This window comes from Panthera pardus, unplaced genomic scaffold (genome assembly GCF_024362965.1).
Source record: "Panthera pardus isolate Hobbes unplaced genomic scaffold, ASM2436296v1 HiC_scaffold_11, whole genome shotgun sequence".
NCBI classification, from domain to species: domain Eukaryota; kingdom Metazoa; phylum Chordata; class Mammalia; order Carnivora; family Felidae; genus Panthera; species Panthera pardus.
Genome location: NW_026526666.1, coordinates 84628760 through 84638316, shown reverse-complemented (window position 1 = coordinate 84638316; position 9557 = coordinate 84628760). Strand labels below are relative to the sequence as shown.

General features: G+C 40.1%; 1 pseudogene; it reads left to right on the top strand.

Moving 5' to 3' along the window:
* Positions 1–1650: 1650 nt before the first annotated feature.
* LOC128776043 (U2 spliceosomal RNA) lies at positions 1651–1798 on the top strand (annotated as a pseudogene).
* The last annotated feature ends 7759 nt before the right edge of the window (positions 1799–9557 follow it).

Here is a 9557-nt window from a genome sequence, read left to right as displayed (position 1 = left end):
GTGTAAAGGAGTCTGCCTTTAGGAAGCTTTATAACTTACTTTACAACTGTCATAGCATCAAGAATATAAAAAGACAATGAATCTAAGCATTCAATGAGTTCAGAAGGTGGGAGTGAGAACTGTGTCCTGAGCGTAAGCTCTACAGTGGTCTTTGAAGGCTAGATGTTAATATTTTGGGGCCGGGGGCAAGAAACAGGGAGAGAGAATTTTAACCATGTTCAGTGTGGAGCCCGATGCAGGGCTTGATCTCAGGACCTTGAGATCATGACCTGAGTCAAAACCAAGAGTCGAATGTTTAACCAACAGAGCCACCCAGGTGCCCCTAGATGTTAATATTTCTAAAGGTAATAGGGGTAGGGAGGGAAAGCAGTTCACCAGGAGCAAAGACTACAAGATTAGAAGGCCCAAGATTTGTTTGAGGAACAAGAAGTTTGATTAGAGAGGTATAAAAACAAAGGTCCACAGCAAAATGTCTCTGAGTTATAACAGTGAACTGCTGACTCCTGGGCCTCTATTCTGCAGCACTATGCTGCTCCAGCCTTAGTCACTGAACAAGGAGGGTTCTGCAAGTCTGTAGGTTGGATTACACAAATCTCTCTGATTAGCTCTTTGTTTTAACTTTTAGTAATCTGAGAAAGGGCTTTTCCAAGAGCCCTTCTGACAAATTAAAAGCAGAGATTTCTCTAACCTATATATAATAATCCAAAAAGGAGGAGCCAATTTTGGAAGGCAATCTTCTGAGGCCCCATATATAAAGGGCCCGGGACAATACAGCGGAGTGCCAGATTGAGAGGCCACACAAAGGGAATCCTCTCTGCCAATGTTGCCCCTCAAATCCTATCAACGCCCTCCAATGTGATGTAGTGGGAAAGAAGGCCAATTTGGGAGACAGGTGATTTCTTCTCAGCTCCTCCTCTAAAAAGGCCTCACCTCCCCAGGAGGGGAATTCCTAGGAAGTTATGGTCAAAGAGGACAGCTATATTCTCCTGCTTTCCATAACAGGTGGTTTTTCCTTTTCCTTTCTCCTGACACTGTAGCTCCTTTCTCTTAATCTTTATTCTTCCACCTTCACTCCCTCCAGAGCTAGGCTGTAGGAACCAATGAGCCAGAGTTTTAAAAAAAGGGCCTATTCTCTACCATTTACTTCACCCCAAAATAAGCAACTCCAATCACGTCTCATTAGACAATTACTGCCTCTTTGGAAGATGGTGATAATTTCCAAATTTACATCTACAGTCCACACCTAATACCCAAGAGGTACCTTCCAACCATAACCCATAAGCATCTTTTTAAAAAGCATGTTTTAAAAAAAATTTAGGGGTGCCTGGGTGGCTCAGTCAGTTGAGCGTCCAACTCTTGATTTCAGCTCAGGTCATGATCTTGCAGTTCATGGGTTCGAGCCCCACACTGGGCTCTGTGCTGATAGTGTGGAGCCTGCTTGCCATTCTCTCTCCCTCTCTCTCTGCCCCTCGCCCACTGGCACATATGCACGCTCTCTCAAAATAAATATATTAAAAAAAATTTAAGTTATCACTTTTCCCATAAATCTGCTCCTTATACATTTCTCTTAATTCACAATCCACAATCCCTTATTTCAAATTCTGAATTCAACAGAGCTCTGAAAATAAGGTTTTTAGTAAATATAGCTTCATTGCTTCTCGGCCTTTTGGCTAAGATCAAGTGTAGTAAATATAGCTTCAAAACACATTTACTAAAACTTGAACAAAACACAAGATGACAGCCCTTCTTTATCTCACTTAATGGTTTGCTACAAAATATTAACAATAATTGACTATATATATAGAACTCTATCCCACACCCTGCTGGACGTGCTATCCAACTTATATGCACTATAATCCCTTTTAAAATCTAAATAATCAGAATTCTGAAATATCTGGCTTAAATGGTTTCTTCAAGACATGCATTCTCAATGGGGTAAATACTGCACCCAGAAGGGTGAAACTGGTTCATGGGGAGTGGGAAGGACCTAGATATTACAATGGTATGTGGTGCTCCAAAGTGCAACATTATCAATAAAGTCTTATTTCTTAGTATTTAATTTCTCTCATTGGATTTTCTTGAGTATTACATGAACAGTATTGACACTAATTTCATGAAAGGCAGACAATAAGTATGCAAGATCTGTACTACAAATCTATGGTGAACAGATGGCTATGACGGGGGCACTTTCTCTTGACTAACCACTGGGTCCTGAAGTCATATGAGAGGTGGCTTATGCATGACTGTCATGCCTGTGGATGTTATTTAATATGTTTGATACTCAGTGCTTTTGTGTGTGACAAAGGTTGTGGTAATTAAAGTTTATACTTTGTTATTTAATTCCACAGACTAAAATTTGTCATGATTCATTATGCCAAGTATTGAAAAGAGAAATGTCAACGATAGCTAAAGGAGTGTCGAAAAGCTAGTTAAGTTGTAAGTTTTTCCTATCAAGCAGTTTAAAAGTTCACCAATAATAGGGAGCCTGGGTGGCTCAGTCAGCCGAGCATCCAACTCATGGTTTTGGCTGAGGTCATGATCCCAGGGTGGTGGGATTGAGACCCTCCTCAGTCTCTGTGCTGAGCATGGAGCCTGCTTAAGATTTTCTCTCTCTCCCTCTGTTCCTCCCTCTGCTCGTGCTCTCTCTCTCTAAAATAAGTTAGGTAATAATAACAATAAAGTTTGACAAAAAATAATTTTAAGAAAGTGATTTTTTTTTAAAATGTTTTTATTCACTTTTGAGAGACAGAGAGATACAGAGTGCTAACAGGGGAGGGGCAGAGACAGAGGGAGACACAGAATCTGAAGCAGGTTCCAGGTTCTGAGCTGTCAGCAGAGAGCCTGACGCGGGGCTTGAACCCACAAACTGCAAGATCATGACCTGAGCCGAAATCGGACGCTTAACCGACTGAGTCACCCAGGTGCCCCGTGATTTTTTTCTATTATTGGAAAACAAGAAGCTTTCATGGGAAAAGGAACAGCTGTGAATGATTTTTAAATTTGATTATATTGGGGGCACCTGGATGGCTCAGTTGGTTAAGTTAAGCGTCTGACTTTGGCTCAGGTCATGATCTTGCTGTTCGTGAGTTCAAGCCCTGCATGGGGCTCTGTACTGACAGCTCAGAGCCTGGAGCTTGGTTCAGATTCTGTGTCTCCCTCGCTCTCTGCCCCTCCCCTGCTCATGCTGTCTCATGCGTACCCGCGCACTCTCTCTCTCTCTCAAAAATAAACATTAAAAAAATTTTTAATTACATTTGTTGGGTATTCATAAATGTTAATTTGCATGTGTAATTTGATACTTTACAATTCGTATAGGTAAAGTATATTAAAAGTTACTCAACAAATACCAGCTATAAAACTTAGTTAAATGCAAACAGCTTTTTAACTTTTAACCCCCAATTTTTTTTTTTAAATGTTTATTTATTTTTGAGAGAGAGACAAAGTGTGCGTGGGGGGAGCAGCAGAGAGAGAGAGGGAGACACAGAATCCGAAGCAGGGTCCAGGCTCTGAGCTGTCAGCACAGAGCCCGACGCAGGGCTTGAACTCATGAACTGTGAGATCATGACCTGAGCCAAACTCGGACGTTTAACCGATTGAGCCACCCAGGAGCCCCTTTTAACCCCAAATTTTAACCTTACTTTGAATAAAAGCCAACTGTATGCTTACTCTTTATGCATAAAGAAAGCACAGATATATTTACTGTATGTAAAAAGAAATTTCATTGGAGGGATGCATCAGGGGAGGAAAAAGTCTAAAAGGGTTCCTTAGGAGGGTGATAATGAAAAAAAAAAAGGCTAAGAAAAACACATACAGGAATTAGGGGTCTGTACCAACATCTTCCCAGCTTTTCAAACCAGAAACGTGGGAGTTACTCTTGATAACCCCTTTTCCCTTATCCCCACATCCAATCACTAAGAATGGCCAGTTTTATTTCTTTAATTATTTCTTGGATTCTTTTTCTCCATTCCTACTGCCAATTGCCCTAACTCCAGTCTTCATGATTTCTTGGGTAGACTTTATTAAGAGCCTCATTAACCTCTTCTTTCTCGATATACTTCAAACTTCCTGAAACAGTTTGCCTCTCCTCTTGCATTAGCCTGCTCCAATTTGCTTGCATACCATCAGAACTCGTTTTGTAAAAGCAACTGTCAGGTGCATGATGCTAAATTCAACCAACCTTTTTAAGTACTTATTTTGCTGGTGCTCTTGGCAGCACTCAACCCTGACAACCATTTCCTTCTTGAAATACTTTTTCCTTGGTTTTTGAAACATTAATCACTGGTTTCTTCTTCCAATTCTGGCTGCTGATCCTCTTCTTCTTGCATGTGAAGGCTGATGCACCTTGATGTTCTCTTTTCAGTACACCTCCCATGATTACATCAGTGATTCCATGGTTTTAGTTACCATATACAGATAAATAGATGATCAAACACCTAACTCCATCCCCAGACCCCTCATGAGCTCCGGAACTGTATATCCAATCACTTTTGAGACAGCTTCCTCTGGAGATCACAGAGATACCTCAAAATATTGAAATTTAAACTCATCTCAGTTAACAGCATCACTATCCACTCTGGTGTTTAAGGCAAGAGGCCAGGGAGTCCTGCAATTTTTAATTCCCCCACAGGCCCCATCAGCCTCCAGGTGATAACCAAGTCCTGCTAATTCAAATTCCTAACTCTCTTATTCCCTACCATTACCACCTCAATCATCATCATCTTCTCTTGCCAGGACTATTGCACTACTTAAGAACCAACTACTTTTTTTTTTTTAAGTTTATTTATTTCCTTTCACAGAGTGAGTGGGGGAGGGGCAGAGAGTGAGGGAGAGAATCCCAAGCAGGCTCTGCACTGCCAGCGCATAGCCTGAAGTGGGGCTTGAACCCATGAAGAGTGAGATCATGACCTGAGGCAAAATCAAGAGTCGGATGCTTAACTGACGGAACCACCCAGGCGCCCCAAGAACCAACTTTTGAAGAACCTCCTAGGGGCACCTGGGTGGCTTGGTCAGTTAAGCGTCTGACTTCGGCTCAGGTCATGATCTCACAGTTCGTGAGCTCAAGCCCCGCGTCGAGCTCTGTGCTGACAGCTCGGAGCCTGGAGCCTGCTTCGGATTCTGTGTATCCCTCTCTCTCTGCACCTTTTCTGCTCTCTCTCTCAAAAATAAATAAACTTTAAAAAAAATTTTTAAAGAACCTCCTAGTTGGAATCTTACTGCAGTCTGATTCATCCTTCTAGAGCTGTCCAAGTTATAGAAATAAGTAAATTTGGTATCACAGATTAAAACCATTCAATGGCATTTCCCTATTATCAAGATAAAGTCCAAATATCATTCCCCCCATCCTACCAATCCATTTAGTCTACCAATCTTTTGTTTCTGAAATAATCATTCTCTCCCTCCCACTGACAACTCTCATCGATAGGTCAGATCTCACTGAGCTTAAAGGCCTTCGCTGATTCCCCTGGGCTGGGCTGGACCCCCTTACTATATGTGCCCATAGCATTCTGGACTGCCTCATCCAAATATTTACCATTTTATACTGCTCTCCAAAGTATGGGATGCAAGTTTAAGTAGGAGATAGGAAGAAATACATACATGTATATATGCGAATACATGCATTAGTAAGGTTTACCTTTATCATGGGTGTACATACACATATAAGCCTATTAATACTGGCAATGTGGCAATGTTTATCTGTCAGTCAGATGGCCAAATTTTCCTGAAGGAAGACTAAAAGTTATACCAAAAAGGTGAGGATACTAGTTCATTCACATTTAAGACAGTGCCTCATACTGTAGTTTGTGAGCCTAGTTAAGTGGATTTGCAAACTATCTAGTTTTAACTAAATATTTGCAAAATGGATAAATGGTATGGAGTACCATCAAGAAACTTAATGGAAGATAATGTTAATAATGTTATCACAAGAGGAACAAAAAACAGCAGAGCTGACGTCCCTGGAAGAAAGATCTCCCAAGTATCAGAATTCCACCTGCCACATCACAATAAAACAAAACAAAATATTATGGCCAGCTAGTCAGATCTAAGCCAGCCAAAATTTTAAAATTATCTAGAAGACTAGTTAAAATATGGACTTACAATCTCTTGTGCATCTTACTCCAAATGTATATTGTGCTTAAAAAGAGTCCCTACTGAATATGTAATGCAATCACGATCCGTAAGACTAAAAATGTCTGTCTTCATCCTTTAAAAATTTTTTTTGTTGGTTTTTTTTAGGGGCACCTGGGTGGCTCAGTCAGTTGAGCATCCTACTCTTGATTTCGGCTCGAGTCATGGCCTCATGGTTCATGAGTTTGAGCCCTGTGATCAGGCAGCGTGATGCCGATGCAGAGCCTGCTTGGGATTTTCTCTCCTCCTTCTCTCTCTGCACCGGCAAGCATGCTCTCTCTCTCTCTCAAAATAAACTTAAAAAAACAAAAAAAAACAAAAAAAAACAAAAAACCAAAGAAACAATAATAAAACTTTTTTTTAAACACATAGAATTTGGTAAAATACATAAACTAAGAAATATTTTATAAAATACATGGAATATTATTTTCTAATATTTTACAAGTAAAACCGGATGTTCTTGGGCTATATTTGGCCTCAAATATCCTATGTTTGGTTAGCTTAAGCTTTCTAGATTTTAAGAGTTAACTTGTAGCATTTATCAATGTTTAATCCAGAAATATCATGAAAATCTGGATTTCTAACTTTAAGAGGAGAGAGATGATGAAAGGAATGGGAAATTATGCAATACAGCAATATTAGACCTACAGTCCCCCAGGGCAACAATTGGCTAGAGCTGCATAGACTGCATGGAGCTCCATAGTCCTCGCATGCTAGTCTCCATGTAGCTGATTACCCATTAGAATTTAAATTCTGACATTTGACAAGATAGATTTTTGTCTCTTTTGTTTACCACTATATTTCCAGGGCCTGGAGCAGAACAGTCCCTGGCACATACTAGGTATTCAATAAACATCTGCTGAAATTGATGAATAACTGTTGAATAACTGCCTGGCCCCTAAAAGTATGTTTCTGACAAGTTTTCATGTTACTGCCTTCCCCTCAAAGACAAACTTATTAATCTATATTTAGCATACGGCCTGAAATATAGTAAGCCCTTTATTTATTCACTGACTAAAAGAAATTACTGAGTACTATGTGCTAATAAACACCATGCTAAAATGGTTTACATTCATTAGCTTATTTAATCCCCCTAACAATCCTATGACATAGATATTATTATCCCCATTTTAGACATGAGAACTCTAAGACTGGAAATTAAGTTACTGGTTGAAGAACGAATTATATTACAGATTAACTGTAACACAGGAAAAGAATATGAAATGGGCTACAGGAAAGGCAAGAAGAAAGTGCTACAGAAATCAGAAATCCACTTCCAGTTTGGAAGGCAAAAAGCATTTGAGAGTTCATGAAGTAGCATTTATTTGTTTATTTATTTATTTATAATGTTTATTTATTTTTGAGAGAGAGAGAGAGAGAGAGAGAGAGAGAGAGAGAGAGAGGCAGACAGACAGAGCAGGAGCTGGGGAGGGGCAGAGAGAGGAAGACACAGAATCCAAAGCAGGATCTAGGCTCTGAGCTGTCAGCACAGAGCCAGGGGCAGGGCTTGAACTCATCATGGACTTGAGATTATGACCTGAACCCATGTCATGTCAGACACTTAACCAACTGAGCCACCCAAGTGCCCCTAGGAGGTAGCATTTAAATTAGACCTTGAAGGGTGCCTGGGTGGCTCAGTCAGTTGAACGTCTGACTCTTGATTTCAGTTCAGGTCATGATCTCGATTTTGTGGGTTCAAGCCACATGCTGGGCTCTCTGCTGACAGCACGGAGCCTCCTTGGGATTCTTTCCCTCTCCCTCTCTCAAAAATAAATAAAATAAATAGACATTTAAAAATAAAATAAAAATAAAATGAAAATAAACTAGTCCTTGAAAATCAGGCAAGATTTCCATAGGAAAAGATTGGTGGGGAAAGAATTACTTGTGTTACCTTCTCTGCCAGTAATGCTAAATTACAAAGGAGGTAGTCTAACTGGAATGCAGGATATGTGGATACATCTTTAAATAGAGTAAGATTAGTAAAATCAATAGGAAGGCCTTGAATACCATATCGTATGGGTTATGATTTTATCCCGTAGATAACAGCAAGTCCATGAAGGTTCCTAAGCTAAGGACTAGAGTGACCAGATCAAATGGGTGTTTTAGCGACGCTGCTGCAGAAGAATTACAGCAGTGGTACAGGAGGCTACGGAAAAGTTCTGGAGGGCTTCTAAATTAATACCTTTACAATTTACACTATTTGCTTACATCTAATATTTCACAAATCTTCATTAATTTTAATAAATACTGTTATCCATATTTTCACTTTGATGAGCCTGAGACTCAGTAAGGTTAAAGAGCACAGAATATTCTTTGTGGGTCTATGCTGTGAGAAAAACCTACACAAAGCAATTTAGAGGAGACCTCAGTAACACAATCACATAGTCTTCAACTGCCAATACAGAAATGGAAGAAAAGAGTGAGGAACCAAAGATGGATAGATGCCCTAGTGTCTGGGCCAGTGGTCCTACCATTATCATTAACAAAAATGCAGGAAAAGCAGGTCAGGAAAGGGGAGTGAGCTTGATGCTTGTGGGACACTTAGGTGGTGACTGATGGTTCAGTGCCATCTCTGCAAGTAGCTGTTACAAATGGTGGGGTGGGTGCACAAGGTTGGAGAGAAACTAAAAGAAGAATGGGCTAAGTTACTTCCTGACCTGGAAGTGTTATCAGAAAGGTTTTGTTACTTGCAGCCAAAAACAAACAAGAATTGGCCTTCAGTATCCTAGTTAAACCAAGAGATAAGACAGTTCCAAAGTTGCCTAATTCAGTAGCTTAAAAACATCAGATTCTTCCCATCTTCTCTATTCTCACTCTTCAAGCTGCCTGCTCTTATTTATAAATTCTGCCTCATCACCCCAGCATTACTAATGGCAATTTCAGAGTCAGAAAAGGGCTCTTTCCTTTTTAGAGGCAGAACATAGCCCTTAATTGCCATATGTTGGTTAGAACCATACAACTTAAGTGGTTCTATTTATTAGCTCTGACCTTGCACAAGTTACTGAACTTCTCTGTGCTTGTTTCATCAACTAGAACATGATAATCTGAGACATAAAGGAGTTAATATTATAGTACTTAGTGCCTAGCACATAGCAAGTTCTATTTAAGTGCTGGCTATTATTATAGCTTTTCCATCTCTCTCTTTTTTTTTTTTTTTTTTTTTGAGGCTCTCACACTTTGGTGATACTTGAGTTAAAATATATGCTGGCAAAAAATAAAATAAAACCTGGCAATTTTTTTTTTTTTTTCATTTTTTGAGAGAGAACGAGAGCATGTGAGTTGAGGAGAGGGGCAGAGGGAGAGAGAGAATCCAAAGCAGTCTCCACTCTCAGCGTGGAGCCCCTTGTAGAGCCCAATCCCAGGACCCTGGGATCATGACCTGGGCCAAAACCAAGAGTCAGATGCTCAATGGACTGAGCCACCCATGAGCC